At 40.8% G+C, this 16,375-nt stretch overlaps 1 protein-coding gene across 3 annotated transcripts in view; it reads left to right on the top strand.

The window, feature by feature from the left end:
• The window catches only part of CDH20 (cadherin 20), a 112,594-nt gene that overhangs the window by 598 nt on the left and 95,621 nt on the right, over window positions 1–16,375 (top strand). The window lies entirely within an intron of this gene.

Here is a 16,375-nt window from a genome sequence, read left to right as displayed (position 1 = left end):
TTCTCTCTCTTTCCCCCTTTTTCTCTCTCTTTCCCCCTTTTTCTCTCTCTTTCCCCCTTTTTCTCTCTCTTTCCCCCTTTTTCTCTCTCTTTCCCTTTTCTCTCTCTCCTTCTCCCTTTTCTCTCTCTCTTTCCCCTCTTTATTTCCTCTCCTCCTTTCCAGCCCCCCCTCCCCTACCATCCTCTCTCCCAGGGCTGGGTTCGGGGCAATCCCACCGCGCCTCGCTCCGGAGCTGCCCCGGGACGCCCCCGACTCCAGGTGCGGCGGGCGGGGAGGGGGAGTCCCGGGGACGCGCGGCGGGGACACTCGGAGCCGGAGCGGGGGCACGGGGAGGCCGCCTCCAACTTTCCCGGGGCACGAATCGCGGGGGTTTCTGCGGAGGAGGTGCGGGCGGTGCGCGGCGAGTGGTGGGAGATACCCCCGCCGGGGTTCCCGAGGAAGCAGCGAAGCCCCCCGCGGGGTTCCGGGCTCGGAGGGCGCTGCGGGAGCGGCACCGGGAGCGGGGGGAGCGGGGCGGGTGAGCGGGCGCGAATGGTAAAAGATACGGAAGGAAGAGCCCCAGTGGCTGGGACATAAATCAGGCAGAATATATGGGGAGTTGATGAGAATAGGTCTTTTCACCCTTAAAAAAAAATAGCCACTCTGGAAGAGAAAAAGAAGGCTGATTATTGGCATCCAGCTCCGAATCCCAGGCAGCTGATGCTGAGGGGAGCCAAAGGGAGCAGTTCTTCTTGGTTTAAAAACAGCAAGACAGTCTCTGCCAAAGATTGCTGTAAACACTGAATAAAGATTTCATTGTGGCTCGGTGTGACTAGAATAATTAGGCGGTTAATTGTTCATTCTGATCTTAAAGTGCAGCAATCAGTAGTGCACAGTAGGAAAAATACAGGGGGAAGAGAGGAAAAACAGCAATAGGAAAATGATAGGAAAATGTATCACTTTTTCCTCTCCCGCAGGTTTTTCTTTTGAGGCTGAGAGCACGTGGGTGCCGGTCTGTTTAGAGAGAGAACACCTTTGTACAGCCGGGGTGTAATTGTGCTTTTGCAGCCACTGTGTCAACATCATTGTGGGCTGGACAAAATCAAATTATGAGACTTAGAGAAATCGCATTTTATGGAAATGAAATCTGAAGATGCCAGGAGAATGAATGTCTGAGCTAGACTGACTGATAGCAATTAATGCATTTTACTTATGTGTACACTTTATTGCCAGCTCAGCAGGGATGCAAGCTAATGGTGCCAGCTTTTGTGCTGCTCCAAGACATTTTTCAAGCAGGCACACAAGGTTTTATTGGTAAACTGTTCTGAGTTTTTAACGCTGTGATTGTGCCCCCCTTCAAATCAAGCTCCTTGCAGCAATGACTCTTCCATGGCAGTCTAATGAAATGCTCTCTTGTTGCACTGCGAGCTGTTCCCTGTGACGCAGTAGGAAAGCGCAACCTGTGTGTGCTTGTACTGGGGGAGGCTGTAAGTTGTCGAGCAAGATGTGCTTACAAGCACTAGAATAGGACTCACTGATAGGAAGTGAAAGATGGCACCACAGGCTAGAAAGGTTCTCTTTCCTATGCAGAATGTTTTTTCATATGTATTAGTTCATGTTAGGGAAGCATTCTAATGGGTTAATTGTCACAAAGGAAGGATGAGTGCTGTGTTTAAAAGAAAGAAAACTTCCAAAGAAGTTCATAGGCATTTGAGTAAAGTGGAAGAGTGTTTAAAAGTCTGATTGTAAAGGAGACACATTCATCCCTCATATGACTTTGTGGACTTCAGAGCAGTTATATGAAAGATTCAATCCATTCAGAGACATCCATGTAGCCTGCCCGTCCATCATTAAGTAAATAAATAAAGGTGCTGGAGTTGGGCAAGAGAAGCTCAGTTAAGTATAATTTTCTGTCACTGCTCATGCAGAAAGCTATGAGCCACCCATTACAGAAAAAAAAAAATCATCAAACAGAAATAGACCTTTCATTCGGCTCTCAAAAGTAGAACAATTTGTTGTGTTTTGTTGAAGATGAGTTTGTTGTAAGTTTTGATCTGCACTTTGCTAGATTTTTGTGGGAAGAAAGGTGGAGAGAACACGAAGCGTACTGTCTATCCAGTGGTACAAAACAAACACAAAATGCTGCAGTCTTTGCTCAGGTCACAGAGTCTAGGGCAGTGAGGACAGAAAGGTGACTCCAGAGTTTTGTCCAAAGTGATGCTAAAAAAATCAAGTAGATATGCATGGTTTAAATCTGCTTTGCAAGCATTATTATTAAGCTGTTGAATGTGCTTTGTCCTACCGCAGTGATACTGGTATTCTGTCTACAAAGAGCATTCCTGATTTAATTGCAAGGTGTATTGAAAGAAAGTCTTCCAGGCATTTTGCTTGCTAGTACAGTCTAGAGTGGTATGTTGCTAGCTTTATTTGCACTCTGAGACACCTAGGAGTGTTCTGCTCTTGTTAAAGCAATTCCAAAAGTGTAGTGATCAAGTGATCACTTAGGAGACTGCTCAAGTTTCTGCTTGTGATGTTGTGACAAAGAATGTTTCTAAAAAGTCCGCATAGTGATTTTCTTACATAAAGATGATGTTAAATTTGAGAATAATCTGTAACATGATTTTGAGAGGAGTGTAGTGGGGTTTTTTTCTGCATTCCCAAATACAACATTTATCAAATGGCTCCTCTTTAATAAAATGCAATGAAAACATATTTGGGGCATCACAGTAAGTTGGGGAAGAGGTCTTTCTTGCATTGTTACAACATGTTTAACAAAATACACAGAGGATTATACACTGATATTCAAGGAAACATTTGCCATTGAATTTCAGTCAAAGACTGAATACTCTCTTATACCTAAAAGTTGTTTGAAAATCACAGTACATCTTCATAATAAAATTGCATTGTCACAGACATAATTGTTATTCATAACAAGTAGTCTCACAAACAAATTCCATCCGTGTAAGTACTGAGTCTCAGTCAGGCCAATTATGACTAAATTACTGCATGTTCTCTGCTGTATCAACTAATTAAAGGGTAATTAATAAAATGATAATTTCATTCTATGGCACTGTCTACATCTGGTTGTCATAGCAGAGTTTGTTTGACATATGGTTAAATGGTCAGATACTATGTTGTATGAATGCAGCATTTGCACAGAACACCTGGCAAGCCAGAGGAATTTTAACCCTTAACACATTAATTTCAAGAATCTGTGTCAATGTACTCTTAGATTTGCTTGCTCGTTCTCTTCATCTGGTCTTCTCATGCATTTGAGAAAATTTGGTTCTCCAAGTACATTTAAGAGAGTAACTCTCTTTGGTAGGGGAAGAGTGGGAAGTGAACTTGGGACTGGAAAAAAGATTGGAAAAGCAAGGTAAAATAACTCTGGCTTGTCACTGTGGGAAATAAACTTACAGTAGGAGACTCTCCATTGATCCCAGTATTACTGGGCACACCCTCTAAGGAAAATTGGGCTGGAGTTTGCACAGAGACAAAATTATCTTTTTTAATAGATGCAGTTGTGTGTCGGAATAAAGGCTGAGGTTGTGGTCACAACAGCATGGAAATATCTGCATTGCAGGCTTCCCACACTGTACCTGTCATCTACAGATAAAACAAAACTTTGCTCCCATGGGACAGTAAACATGAAAGTCACTCATCCTAAAAAAAAATGAAACAATCTTTTATCAAGTCAACAGATTATACAAAAAATAATTCTGGTTTAGGCACCTGATGCTCAAGATACTGCCTTGCACATCTTCTGAATTATTGTGGTTGAAATTTTCAGGGCAGTCCATGCATATTTTTTCATACCATTTGTTCTTCGCCTTCTTTTATTTTCAGGGAAAATATGTATCTTAAGCCCCAACATTTTTGTGAAAAATTACAACCAGTGCTGTTTCGAAGTATGCAGAACAGTATCTCTTTAAACTATCCTTTAAACTGTAAGTAGTGGTATTTAACATGGGTTAAATTGCTGTATCTCGTCTGTACCAGGTCAAGCTGGATCCCTCATAGAACGAAGGCCGAGACATGAAGTTGCAGACATAATGTTTTCCTTCTCTTTAGGAAAAAAAATAATATAAAAGGGGCTGGAAATAACTAGTGCTTTTTCAGCAACTGAGCAAAGCAAAAAGGATGTAGTAAACTGCAGGAAGGCATGAAAGTCTGTCTTTTCCTATGCAAATGATCCTCAGTGAACAGTTCCCTCAGTGAATAGTCAGGGTGGCTCATCACCTCATGCCGTCAGGTGCAGAGTGTGGCCAGTGATGCTTATAAAGCGCTGTTTGTCTGTCTCTCTGAGAGTCAGAGTCCTGTTTCTTGAGAATTTCCAAGTGCACAGATCTATCTCATTGTCATTCTACTCGTGGAACTCATTAACACCTGGAAAATCTTTTATAGCATTTAACTACATCAGATGCACTGTCCGGCACATGTTTTCTTAATAGGGCTTTCACTGTGGTATTGTCAAAGAACCCTTATGTCACAGCTGGGAACATGAATCTGTCATGTCAGTACTGTACCCTGTTCTAGACAGGAATAGTGTATGAGTGTGTTTTATGGAGGAGCCGAATGTGCCCATATACTGCATTAGTGGGAAAGAATGCGAAGCTTGTTCTCCTAAATAAAGATTCAGGCTGGTGGTAGTGGAGTACTTTGTACTATTTAAACACTGCTGCCTCTAAGGCATTGTACTTAAGGAAAGGGAAGTTTGAGGCGTGCAAGGCACTCATAGTCTTCTAGTGGTGTAATGCTGCTGGTTAATGATATGTCATCATGTACATTTCATTGGGGAAAAATTGCCAGAGGTTTCTAATTCTGCCGTAGCAACTTGTTTGAAACTGGAAGTTGATAGGAAAGTCCTCACCCTGGGAATATTTGTTTTTAAAACAAATTTGATTTAACTATATTTGGCAATATAAGAAGAAGGGGAAGAGAAGTAAATGTTTTCTAATTCTGTATGCTTTTTGTGCCCATTAAATCACTGTAAAACTCAATTTTAAATAGCCTACTTTGTAGCTCTTTAATCAGCATGCCTAGGGTAATTAAAAAAGGATAGAACTGTGAATACTGGCTGCAATACATGTGTAAGACCTACTTTTTCAGAGGAATTTTTACCATAGTTACATACATTTCATCTAAAATTAAATGCTTAAAATTCACCAGCTCTGACACTACCAAGCTTGTCACAACGATATTCCCCTTTGAAAAGTATTTGCAGACTTGAGAGACCATCGCTGTTGTGAAGGTGTTAACTTGGGCCCTCACGTAAAGAATTTGTGCATGAAAGGGGCATTTTATGCAGTCATGGGAGGTACTGTCTTTTAAACAGCTTGTTTTACTTTGAAAACTTAATATAGTTCATATGCTAAGAAATGTGCCATTCCCTCAGGCCCTGTCGCTGTCACCAGAGAGCAGAGCTCAGCGCTGCCCCTCCACTCCCATCATGAGGAGCTGCAGCCACCATGAGGCCTCCTCTCAGCTCCTCTGCTCTGGGCAAAACAGACCCAGGGGCCTCATCCACTCCTCATACACCTTGCCCTCCAGACCCTCCAGCATTATCATAGCCCTTCTTTGGATACTTTCTAACAGTTTTATGCCCTCCTTATGTTGTGGCACCCAAAGCTGCCCCCAGTGCACTTTTTTTTCTGAAGGACAGAAGTCCTTCATGCTTCTGACCTTCTCTATATATAGATAACTGATGGAGCAAGCCCAGTGCCAAACTATGTGGGGTTTGCCCTGTTGACGCATGCAGCAGCCAGCAACACAGCCCAAGAGTTCCTAACAGTTTTCAAACTGACAGCACACTGGGGATGAATTATTCTACATGATTCCTTTAAGCTTACTACAGAAGCAAATCAAAGGTAAAAAAAAAAAGTCTACATAATTAACCTTTCTGCCTAGGTACTGTGACACATAGTTAAGAGCCCTTGCAATATGTAACTTAGTTACAGGGAAGCAAGTTAAGGATTGAGTGAAAGGCTTAACTATAAATTTCCTTGCTTGTATGAATTTAATTTACGATTGCCATCATGATGTAGCATAAATTAAAATACTTGGCAAACTTCTTAAGAAGAATATAGGTACCTCACTAGGTTATTATATATAGAATGTCTTCTGTGTGCTTAGCCCATTGCTGAAATTAGTCTGTTCTTTAATTTTAAGATACTTTTGAAAAGGAGAGAGGTGATTTAACAGGTCAAGTTCCACAGTGAGAATTAGGAGACTAACTTCTGGAAAATGGCATTTCCTAAACGGTTAAGAAGTGTTTCCCAGCAGAAAATCTGAAGTTTTGCCCTCCAGTCCAAATGTTATCTGGAGTTCATTAACCACTCAAGTACACGTTACTTATTGCTTGACTTGAAGGTCTTGCTTCACAAAAATATGTGTTTAGAGTAACAAAGAAGTATAAGAGAAATCAGCATGCCTGCTCAAGGATGTATGAAGCTACGTAGGGCAGAGAAATTCCTTCCATTAAAGGAGGTTTGAGGAAGAGTATGGATAAGTGGTTTGTGTCTGAGTTTCTTTTCAGGGCTGCATGTGTCTACCACTACCATATCTCCTGAGAGGATCCATTGCACTTACCTGTTTGGTTCGTGTTTCCTATATAGACTTGCTGTATTCCTATGTCCCCTTCAGAAAGTGATGGAGATGGGCAGGCATCATGCAAGCAATTAGGGGTGCCAGCTCTTCATGAGCATCTCTCTCTGTAGCAAGGGAGAATGAACACAAGCAGTTAAATTTATTCTGATGGGAAGCCTGCCCCCAAGCACCCTATTTGAGGACACCCCATGAGCACCCAGGGGAGATCTTGTCAAATGAATAGAAACCAAGCTTGATAGTGACAACAGGAAGAGCTACCAGACCCTTGGAAAGGCATCAGTGAACTCCTGACCCAGACCAGTGCCTGTGGCCCACAGCCCTGCACACCTTACATCCCATCAGCCCTCCTTGGGAGGAAGAGCCGGAAGAAGCAGACAAATTGCCCTGGTAGAACATGCTGAATGCCAAGAAGTTGTAGCAGAGGAGGCACATAGGCACAGTGCTGTAAGGAAAAGCTGAAATCAGCCTTCAAGCAGATGACAAGAGAGGATCTGTCAAAGCAGCCTTCAAGAGTACAGAGAGCACATTGAGAGAAAATGATGATAATAGCAACAAAACCTTGCAGAGACTGAACAGAGGAAGAAGCTGCAGGAGAGCAAGAAAGCAGAGGATTTGAATAGTGAAGCAGAGAGAAAGAAATGGCAAATGTCTTAATAAAATAACAGACAGAAAAGGACAGATTGGATCAGTGACAGGTATGGAATTTGGCAGTGACTTGGAGAAGAACTGATACAAAAGGGAGACAAAAAACTTGCCGGCTTGTGGACAAGCATGGCAGAAAGCAGAGCAGTTTGTGGTAATAAAGACTGGAGGAATATCACTTAGATCCCACAAGAAGCCTCTGGGGTGAGTACTTGGTATTGGAGGGGTTTTATAAGAAAATCAGGTTCCTTGTTTTGTGTGTGGAATTTCAGGTAGTTCATCTCTAAGCCAAGAGAAAGGCATCTTTTGCCAGTGTGTCGTAGATACTAGGGTTATATACATCAGAAATTGAACCATTGTATAGAAATTTGGTACTGACTCACGGCTAAGCTCTTCTTGGTATTCTAGACTTTTGAAGGGTTAATTCTCATTAGAGTGTGTTCAGGGGCACTGCTGAGGGCATGGTGGAACTGCGTTTTATTCAGTATGCTGTGATTGAGGTATGCTGTTTGTAATGACTCATGTACGTACATGGTACGTCTTGACATGAAAGTTGTTAGACTCAAATTGATAGAGGAGATAATAATGAAAAGACTCCAACAAATGCACTCAACCAGCAACTCAGTTGACAGTTTCTGTCTATCTGTTTTCTTGCCCATCTGCCCGATATTGCTCTTTAAGTGCCATCATGCATTCTGTCATGCTGCTCTATGGCAGTGGAAGGAGCTCCCATTAAAATTCATTTATGTTATGATGACTACTAAACACTTGCCTATTAGTGAGATAATGAATGAGCCATGGTTCTCAGTGGCGATACCCTGCAAAACTTTTAACTATTCCCTATTAACAAATCCATATCTCCACGACACTTGTTTGCTTCTCACCTCTGGGTTCTCCCAAAGAATTCATTCTTCACTGGAGAGAAGCTCCACTGTATTACCTCTGCAATCTCTTACTAGGTTGTAGAGGTGTTTATGCAGAATAACTATGCATAATGAAGTGTGGCAGGTAGGTATTTATTTTTTAATCCGTATTCCCCGCCTTGAAAAATGCATTTTGATTAAAATGGTTTCCTAGTTTTATTTCTTTAATTATGAGGTCCTTGTTTTGCTGGAAATTCAATATTTATATAAAAAATAACTTACAAGGTGTGCGACTTGTTTTCTTTGCCATGTGACAATTTAATAAAGCATCAGTGAAATGGTTCTAGATAACTATTGGAAAGATTTTTTTATCCCATTGCTCTCTTTCTTTGCTGAGATATGAGTGCTTCAGTGTTAATATCTGTGCCATGGGCAAAATATGATTTCCACAGGAGTGCATGATGAAGATTTTTGAATCTACTATAGGATCTGGACGCTACATTCCCATTATTTTTAATGATCGCTGAGCATCAAAATTCCCAAAGTAGCTGCAGTTACCTACCAAATTGTCCTCAAAGAGCTGGTGGACCAAAACTGTTTTTATTCTGAGATAAATTACCTTCTTCCTCTCTCCAAGAGCTTACCAAGTTATTTACTGAAGAAGCAATTATCAAATGTCATAATGTATTTGACTTGCTAGCTGCAAATATCCAATCTATCAGCTGTTATGTGGATTTATAATTTTCTTAGGTCCATTGGTCTGTCTTTTTAGGCACTACAAAAAAGGGAACAAACCACTTAATTTCTGATATAAAATACCATCCCATGTAGGATAATTATTTTCTAGGAAGAACCCCTGCATTGCAGGGCTCCAGGAGAGTTAGAAGAAAGTCTGTTTTCTCATATGTCAATGATTGGTGTCATCTTTGGCTGAAGAGATGGCTTTGGTTCTGTATGCTCACAGGCTATTCAGACACATGTCTGAAATCATCACTTTGATGAACTTCTTTCTATGGTAATTTACTCATCAGGGTACCATTTTGCAATGTCAGACTGTTACTTGAAGAACATTTACATGACGTAGTGAAGTAGAATACAAATTAGAGTGGTATTTTATACAGAGGTTTTTCTTTCCTGATTTGTTTTACTGCATATACAGAGACCACTTGAAAAGCTTCCTCCTGCTGCATAATCCCACTGCCAATCATAACTTTAGAAATAATCATACTGTTCTCCTTTAGCAGGTTGCTAGCAATCTCTGTAAGGATTAGAAACAGAGTAACGTAATGCTGCATAATCTACATGTTCAGCATTGGAAAGATCTCTCTGTAATCAATGAAAAAAGGTAGAAACTGTTTTTCTTGAAAGCTCGGTACTAGATGGAAATACTTAGAACACAGATAATATCAGAAAACTGCAAAGGAGGATGCATTTGAAAGTTCTAGCCATATTGACCAATAAACAATTTATGGAAAGAACACAAGCAAACCGTTAGAATATTTTAAGACTGTAGCTTCTGACAAGTATACTTTATTTATGACTTTGCAGAGCAATTTTTTCCAGTAATGTTTATAGGATGTAAAAAAGAAAGAGAGGGGAAGAGGGAGACCCAGTGTTTTATGCTCTTGTACCCAGCCATGTGTGGGGTATTATCAACATCTGTGAGATAATCTCAATATTCCTGTCTCACAAACCACTGGAACTAAAAGAATCACAAGCATGGTGTATGAAATGTATAAAGAAACAGAGAGGAAGGAATGGTTCTGCCCCATCTGAAACTTCCAAGTTTCAACTTCCAAGATACCAATGCCAATAAATGAGAGCCACAAGCAAAAGCAGCTGAGGGTGAAAAGGGAGACTGGGATGGGGTGGAGAAATGGCCCGGCCTTGGCACAACTTCTGCCACTGCTAGACACTCTGTTAGCAAAAGTCAGTTCACTTCTGATTGCATCATATATCTAGGTAAGGGCAGAAATGAGTTTGTTTTCAGGAGGTTCTGAGCCAGCAGGGATTCGGATTGCTTTTGGCTGTACAGTGGATCTGGACACTTGAGAAACTGTGTGGGTTTTACATTTATGAGACCAGGCAGAAATAAAACTTTTATTAATAAAGCTGTTATTAATAGCTATCATTTGTGTTTTAAAGGTGCCTGCAGGTGCACCTTTAAAACAGGGTGATACAGACCCCTGTGTTGTGCAAACATGTAGGAAACAGTGCTGCCTTGAAGGGCTTGCAGTCCAAATACCAGAGCTGGGAGATCATAGTTCTGTTCTGCCAAACCTTCGATTTCAAAATCATCACGTTTCAGAAAGAAACCAAAGCCTTTAGAAAATGTTCAGACAAAAGTGCTGTCAGAGCATTTACATTTAGGAATGAATAGGTCAAGATTTTGAACATGTTCTGACCAGCACAATAAAACCAGGCAGAGCAATGATAAAGCAGTCCCAGAGAACTCTGTGAGCTACCAAGGTGCAAGGTCAGGGGAAGCTAACACTGGATTCAGGCTCCTGGTTCCTCCTCCCATGCTACATCCATCAGATGCATCCATCTTCCTTGTGTCAGCAGTTTCTGAGCCATGGGTCACAAGCCCTACGGTCTGGGCGATGGCAGTGCTCTTTGCTTTGGAGACCTATCAGTAACAATGCTCTGTGTGCACGGCCCTGAGGAAGCTGAACCTGGATGCCCTAGCACCACACTGTAGCCAAAGAGAGCTCCCTGCCTACTCTTCTGCCATCTGAACACCACTGCCTAGGGCAGCACTGCTTCCAACCCACTGCTGGAGAAACACCAGTGGGGAAGAATGATGTAGGAATTAATGCATCAGGAAAATTGTCACAGTATCTTTAAGATTACTGGGAAGAGCATTCTTCTTTAAAAGAAACTTCAACAGTGTTGGTTAACTGGATGAGTGTGCTTCTAACAAATCTGTCGAGCATGATAAATGGTACTCTCTTAATATTCTAATTTTACTGGATCTGATGAGCAGCTTTCGGAGTTCAGAGGCAGAAAAAGACTACTTGAAAGATGGTTCTTACAAGAAGCTAATTGCATTCAGGGCTTTCAGAAATAGTAGGTCAGTTCCTGTTCAAAAGTTGGGTGTCTGCACTTCTTAGTGGCAACAAAATTAATTCTTCTGGACTTGGGAAAAAAAAAGGAGTACTTTGATTTTTACTGGTTAATGTACTGTTGCGTCTTACTTCAAACAACATTTTTAAGTTCTCAGCCATTCCACAAAGGAAGGGATATCATTTCAAAGATGAAGGTTTGTATAAAATAATTCCAGCAAAATTGATTGTATTATAGGCTCTATGTTTATATGGCTTTTGTAAAATACTGCTTTTTTAATGCTAATATTTCAGCAGTAGAAATGAAATATTGCAGCTGAGTTCTCTTCTGGACACATACATAAAAATACCATTTACACCAGTACAGCAGTGAAAGGAATGTGATTTAAGTGGGTTCAGATCTAGCCCCACAGGCCAAATTCTAGTTTTAATTACACCCTATCTATCTTAAAGATCCAGGATTTACAATCTCAGGACAGACTGGTGTTCTAATAGCTCTGGCGTCTTGTCTGGAAAAATGACCCATGTCAGATATTTCAAAGAAAGATGTAAAAGATCTTTACAACACAGCAGTATCTATGTTATTTGGCTTTAATAGACTGGCGTCGATGGGATTGGTTACACTGGTGAAATCAGAATTAATTTCACCTAGGGAGGGTCTGAATTTGGTTCATAATAAGCAACTGATTTTTACTTGATCAATGATCTCTGTTTCTTTTTTATTAGCTTACTGTTATTGTTGTGTTACAGTGATGACCCCCTCCAGCTTGGAGGTTCCATCCATCAGAGCAGGTCTTACCCAGATTCCTGAGGAGGTCTCTACTTTATTAGAGGGGTTACGGGAAGGTGTTTATACCCATTGTTCTTCTTGATGCCCAGGTGTAAAATAATTTTTTAAACCAACATTATTATGAAAAGAACGGTGAGCAGGGTTGCTTGTAAACAGTACTTTAAAAATCTGCTGTTCTGAAGGAAGATTAATCTGAAAAGATTTTCAAAGGCGTTCTTTAGCTAGACATCACACTGAGTTGCTAGCTTGATAATAGTGTTCATACCAGGTATTCTGCCTTGATAGTCCCACTCAAAGGATTCAAAAAGCAAGCAATAATAAAACAGCTTGGTTTGATCACAGAAGTGTCAAATTAAGTATTTCCCTGTTGGAAAAGGGAGTCCATTAAATTTGAAAATATTCTTAGCGAAAATTGACCTTTTGGCAAATTGTTCCACAAAGGAAAATGTGGCTGACATATATTTTGTGTTTGGGATGGGATTTTGTGCTGGTTTTAAGTATCTTGAGAGTGAGATTGTCATATCTGGTGGGGCTCTAAGCATGACTGAGGAGAAGGACCCATGGGTTAGACAGAGACAAGTGGACCAAGGACATCAGCTCCCAGACATGGCCATTTAGATGGCATCAAGGAGTGATGCCACCACAACCCTTCTGCCCCCAGCACTAAATATTTTATTTCAGAAACTTCAAAATGACTCATTTCACAACATTGAAGTTACAATTGTTGCTTCTTAAAACTAATCTTTAAATGTTTATAGGGAGAAAAATTGTGTTATTTTTGCATTTTAGCCTGACTTGGGAAAAATACCAAATACCGTAACTTCTTGTGAGACAAAAATATTGTTTTTCAGTCTGATATAAAAATTGTATGGCCATAGTAAGTATCCTCAATCTCTTATAAAAGAAAAAAATAATATGTACTGCTACATTTCTCTTCAAATGGTCCTTGGCTAACTTGGACATTACTGTGTGAGTGAGGCTGCAGCCATCACTATGTGTGTACGTGCATAAAACTGGAGAAATCCTCATTGTCTGAACCTATGGGTTCTCCTTGTGGTGCACAAGACTGGCTCCAATATTAAATCCCTCCAATATTAGCATCTTATAAAAGAGAACTCTGGGAAATGTGTAAATTAAAAATATAATAGAAAAGAGATTGAGTAGCCCTCTAAAGAATCTCCTTTGTGATTGCAGAAAGATTTGAGGGCTTCAGAATCAGCCCTTCACAAGAGATGTGCTCTTCCAGTGGGGTGAGGAGCAAGAAATTCCCAAAATTTCTCAGCTTCAGGAAAGGAAAAGTCACAATCTCCTAATGTAGGGCAAGAGGTCCTGTCCTTTTTGTTCACTGAAGTCTCAGGTAACTAATCCATTAGTGCTGTTTTTTTCTGTTGCTGATGTGAATTAAATCCTTACGGTGCACTTCTGCCATATACCCATCTTCTTTTCATAGCCTTCTGTTTCATTGTCTTACTTGATTATGGCCATAAAGTGGGCTTGCTATTATGCAAGCTTTAGCATGAGTTTGTCCATAGTATTCAACTGCAGAAGTAATGTTTAATGCAACGTGTAGAGAGAAAAATGTACAAGGCAGCAAAACAACATGCATGCAATGTTGTCGTAGGTAGATACGTGCTCAAAGCTGGACTTGAAACAATTTTGCACATTAAGAGATGTGATTCCAGTGCATTATCATCTCTAGCTCCCTGTGATGTTCTGTGAAGTTTGCACATTTCTAGCAGCCACGATGAGGTTACAGCTTCTGGAAAGCCACCCTGAGACCTTGGCACTAATGCCCTCAGAAAGTAATGACCATCGCAGACCCTGCTTCCTTCTTCTTCACAAGCCAAGTGCTGCTTTTTTATTTTCCTAACATTTGGCAGCATGTAGATTTAAAACAACAAAAACAAAGCCCAGTCAAAACAAAACACCACACTGCATACCCTGGCCTCCCTTGCAAAGAGAGGGACAATGCACACCACATGGCAGATGTTGGTTGTTTAATGATCTACAGGAAGGCACTCAGATGCTTCAGTGACATACGACCCCATGGGGAACAGAGCAAAACAACCTCCATGCCCCTCTTCTCAACAGCGTGAGAAATGAGGCCCATCTGCGAGTGGAAACGGGAAACCTAAAAACACAACTAGGAGTGAATGCCTTGGTGATCCCACGGTGCTCACATGACTCTGTGCTCCCCATTACATGGAAGAATGATTAAAAACCTCGCTTTGGAGGATTTAAGTGGTATAGTGCCCTATGCTGGTTCTCTTCTTGGGCAGGGATTCCATCCCTGTATATGCGCCTGTGTGAACATCGCCCAAAGCATCCCATGCAGTTTAAACTGCAGAAGTTCAAAGCTCTAGGATTCCTCTTCATTGCTTTTTTAGGGGCTGCCTCTGATCTTGGCTTTTCATCTCTGGCTTTATTTTGAAAAATATCTCCCCCATTTCTTCATGTGTCAGGTTTCAGGCAGATTCTCTTTCCTGGTGTCTAGTGACCATCCGCGTTGCTTTGTACATAGTTTACATCTTCACAGTCTGTAATGAAACTAAGACTTGAAGGAAAAGCCTCTCTCTCCAGCTGTCATGTCTAGTTGTGGCAGCAAACTGGTGTTTCATTGTAAAAGATGTTAATTTCAATCTGAGCTGTGGCTGTGTTGAGAGAAGCATAAAAGGAATTCTTGATTATCTGTATCAGTACCGTTGTCCCTGGGGACAGGCTCTGAATCTTCAGATCACATATGGCAAGAGTGCTGTGATAAAATATGCATCAATAAAACTTTGCAATTTATGATAATAAAGGAGTGGAAAGTTTTATACACTGTGATAATTATTCCTGACTGGTATTTTTCCCTCCCTTTCATTCTTCTGTACTACTCTGTTTTTAAGACTTTTTATGCTTGTTGTAGTACTGACTGCACTGTTGAAACAGTGGGTTCACAAACCGGGGAGCTCTCCTTCTTCCTGGGTCCCCAACCTCCGGTAGGCATCAGTCTGCTTACAGGGCAGGAGGAATTTGCCCTCTCTGGCAAGGATCTGCAGTACTACTCTTCACTCTTCTTATTCTGTTGTGTATGCAGGCACACTACATCTAGCATGAATTTCCAAGTAGCTTCTGAAAAGGATGGATCAAATTATATTCCTCTGATCTTCTTTGCATATCTCGTTAGTGTAATCAATGAGAGATGCATACATTTGCATGAAGGTAGACTTTATCCCATATTGCATGTCACCTGCATTGTTTTAAATGTATTTCATTTAAATGATGTTTTTAATCTTTTGAAGTAGGAAAAATAATGATATGTTTACAGTCCTGGGAAGTAAACAGTGGTCTATTAAATACCACCAATATATTATCCGTGACCTTATTTTTTTCCACAGCTGATTGTATTTTTGGTGGCGGCAGTATGAGAGACATTGTCTTCTGCTTCAGCACACTTGATAGCAATTAATCACATAGTTTGCAACGTATGGCCCGATGGTGCAGACTGTTTGCATGCCTGGATTCTGACTGACTTCAAAGGGACTTCCACGTGTCATGTTTTCAGGCAGCGCTCCTTTACTGAACACCCTCTCTGACATGTTTGCACAGCATCCAGCACAGTGGGACCTCCAGTTTGCTGGGCCATCAAAGCCCTACTGTAACAGTCATTAGTACTGTCGGTCTTGTGCTTTCCCTTTTTATTTTTCTTTTCTCAGTATTTTTCTTCAGCTGGCCTAACAGAAACAAATCATTCGTTTATATCCTTTTCAAGGCTTTTTTCTCCACAATTAAGGACGAGCAGGGAAACTACTTATGGGAAACAGTTTAGCCATCAAGAATGTGTTCCTTACTGACACTCACTTGACTAAATTGTGCGCTCCCATGCGATGGTAGCAAAGTACTTATCTTGAAGCACATGCTTATTTCCTATCGACTTCAATAGCACTTAATCACCTGCCTGAGATTCAGCACGTGCTGAAGGGTTGTACACACTGAGTTCCAGAAATCCATACCAATTCAGTCCTGCCCATTCAGCCTTTCTTCAGGTTTTTGCAGGTGCTTGAATTTCATCAAAGACAATGAGACTCAGATCATTTGCGTAAGTGCTTACGTGGACTTACACGTCTCTAAAGTTTTGCTGAATCTAGACCTACCTGATTAAAAGGTGCTCAAATGTTTAGCAGAGAGAACAGATCGCTTATAATAGGAAGGTTATTTGCAGGTACTTTCCTTTTTCATACAGCTGTAGCGTAAAAGACAAAATGTAATACCATTAGTTCCACTTTAAGGAGTGATGAGAGATTTAGGTTACAAAAATAATCATTTCTAATTATATAAATGTAGGGAGGAGTGGACGATGAGGTTAGTAATGAAAAAGAAGGATCTTGTGGGGTTTTTTTCTGCCTCCATATTTGTGTGAATTAATAGGAACTTGCAGACTATTAGCA

The sequence above is a fragment of the Numida meleagris genome, chromosome 2 (genome assembly GCF_002078875.1).
Source record: "Numida meleagris isolate 19003 breed g44 Domestic line chromosome 2, NumMel1.0, whole genome shotgun sequence".
NCBI classification, from domain to species: domain Eukaryota; kingdom Metazoa; phylum Chordata; class Aves; order Galliformes; family Numididae; genus Numida; species Numida meleagris.
This window is presented reverse-complemented; position numbering and strand designations above follow the sequence as displayed.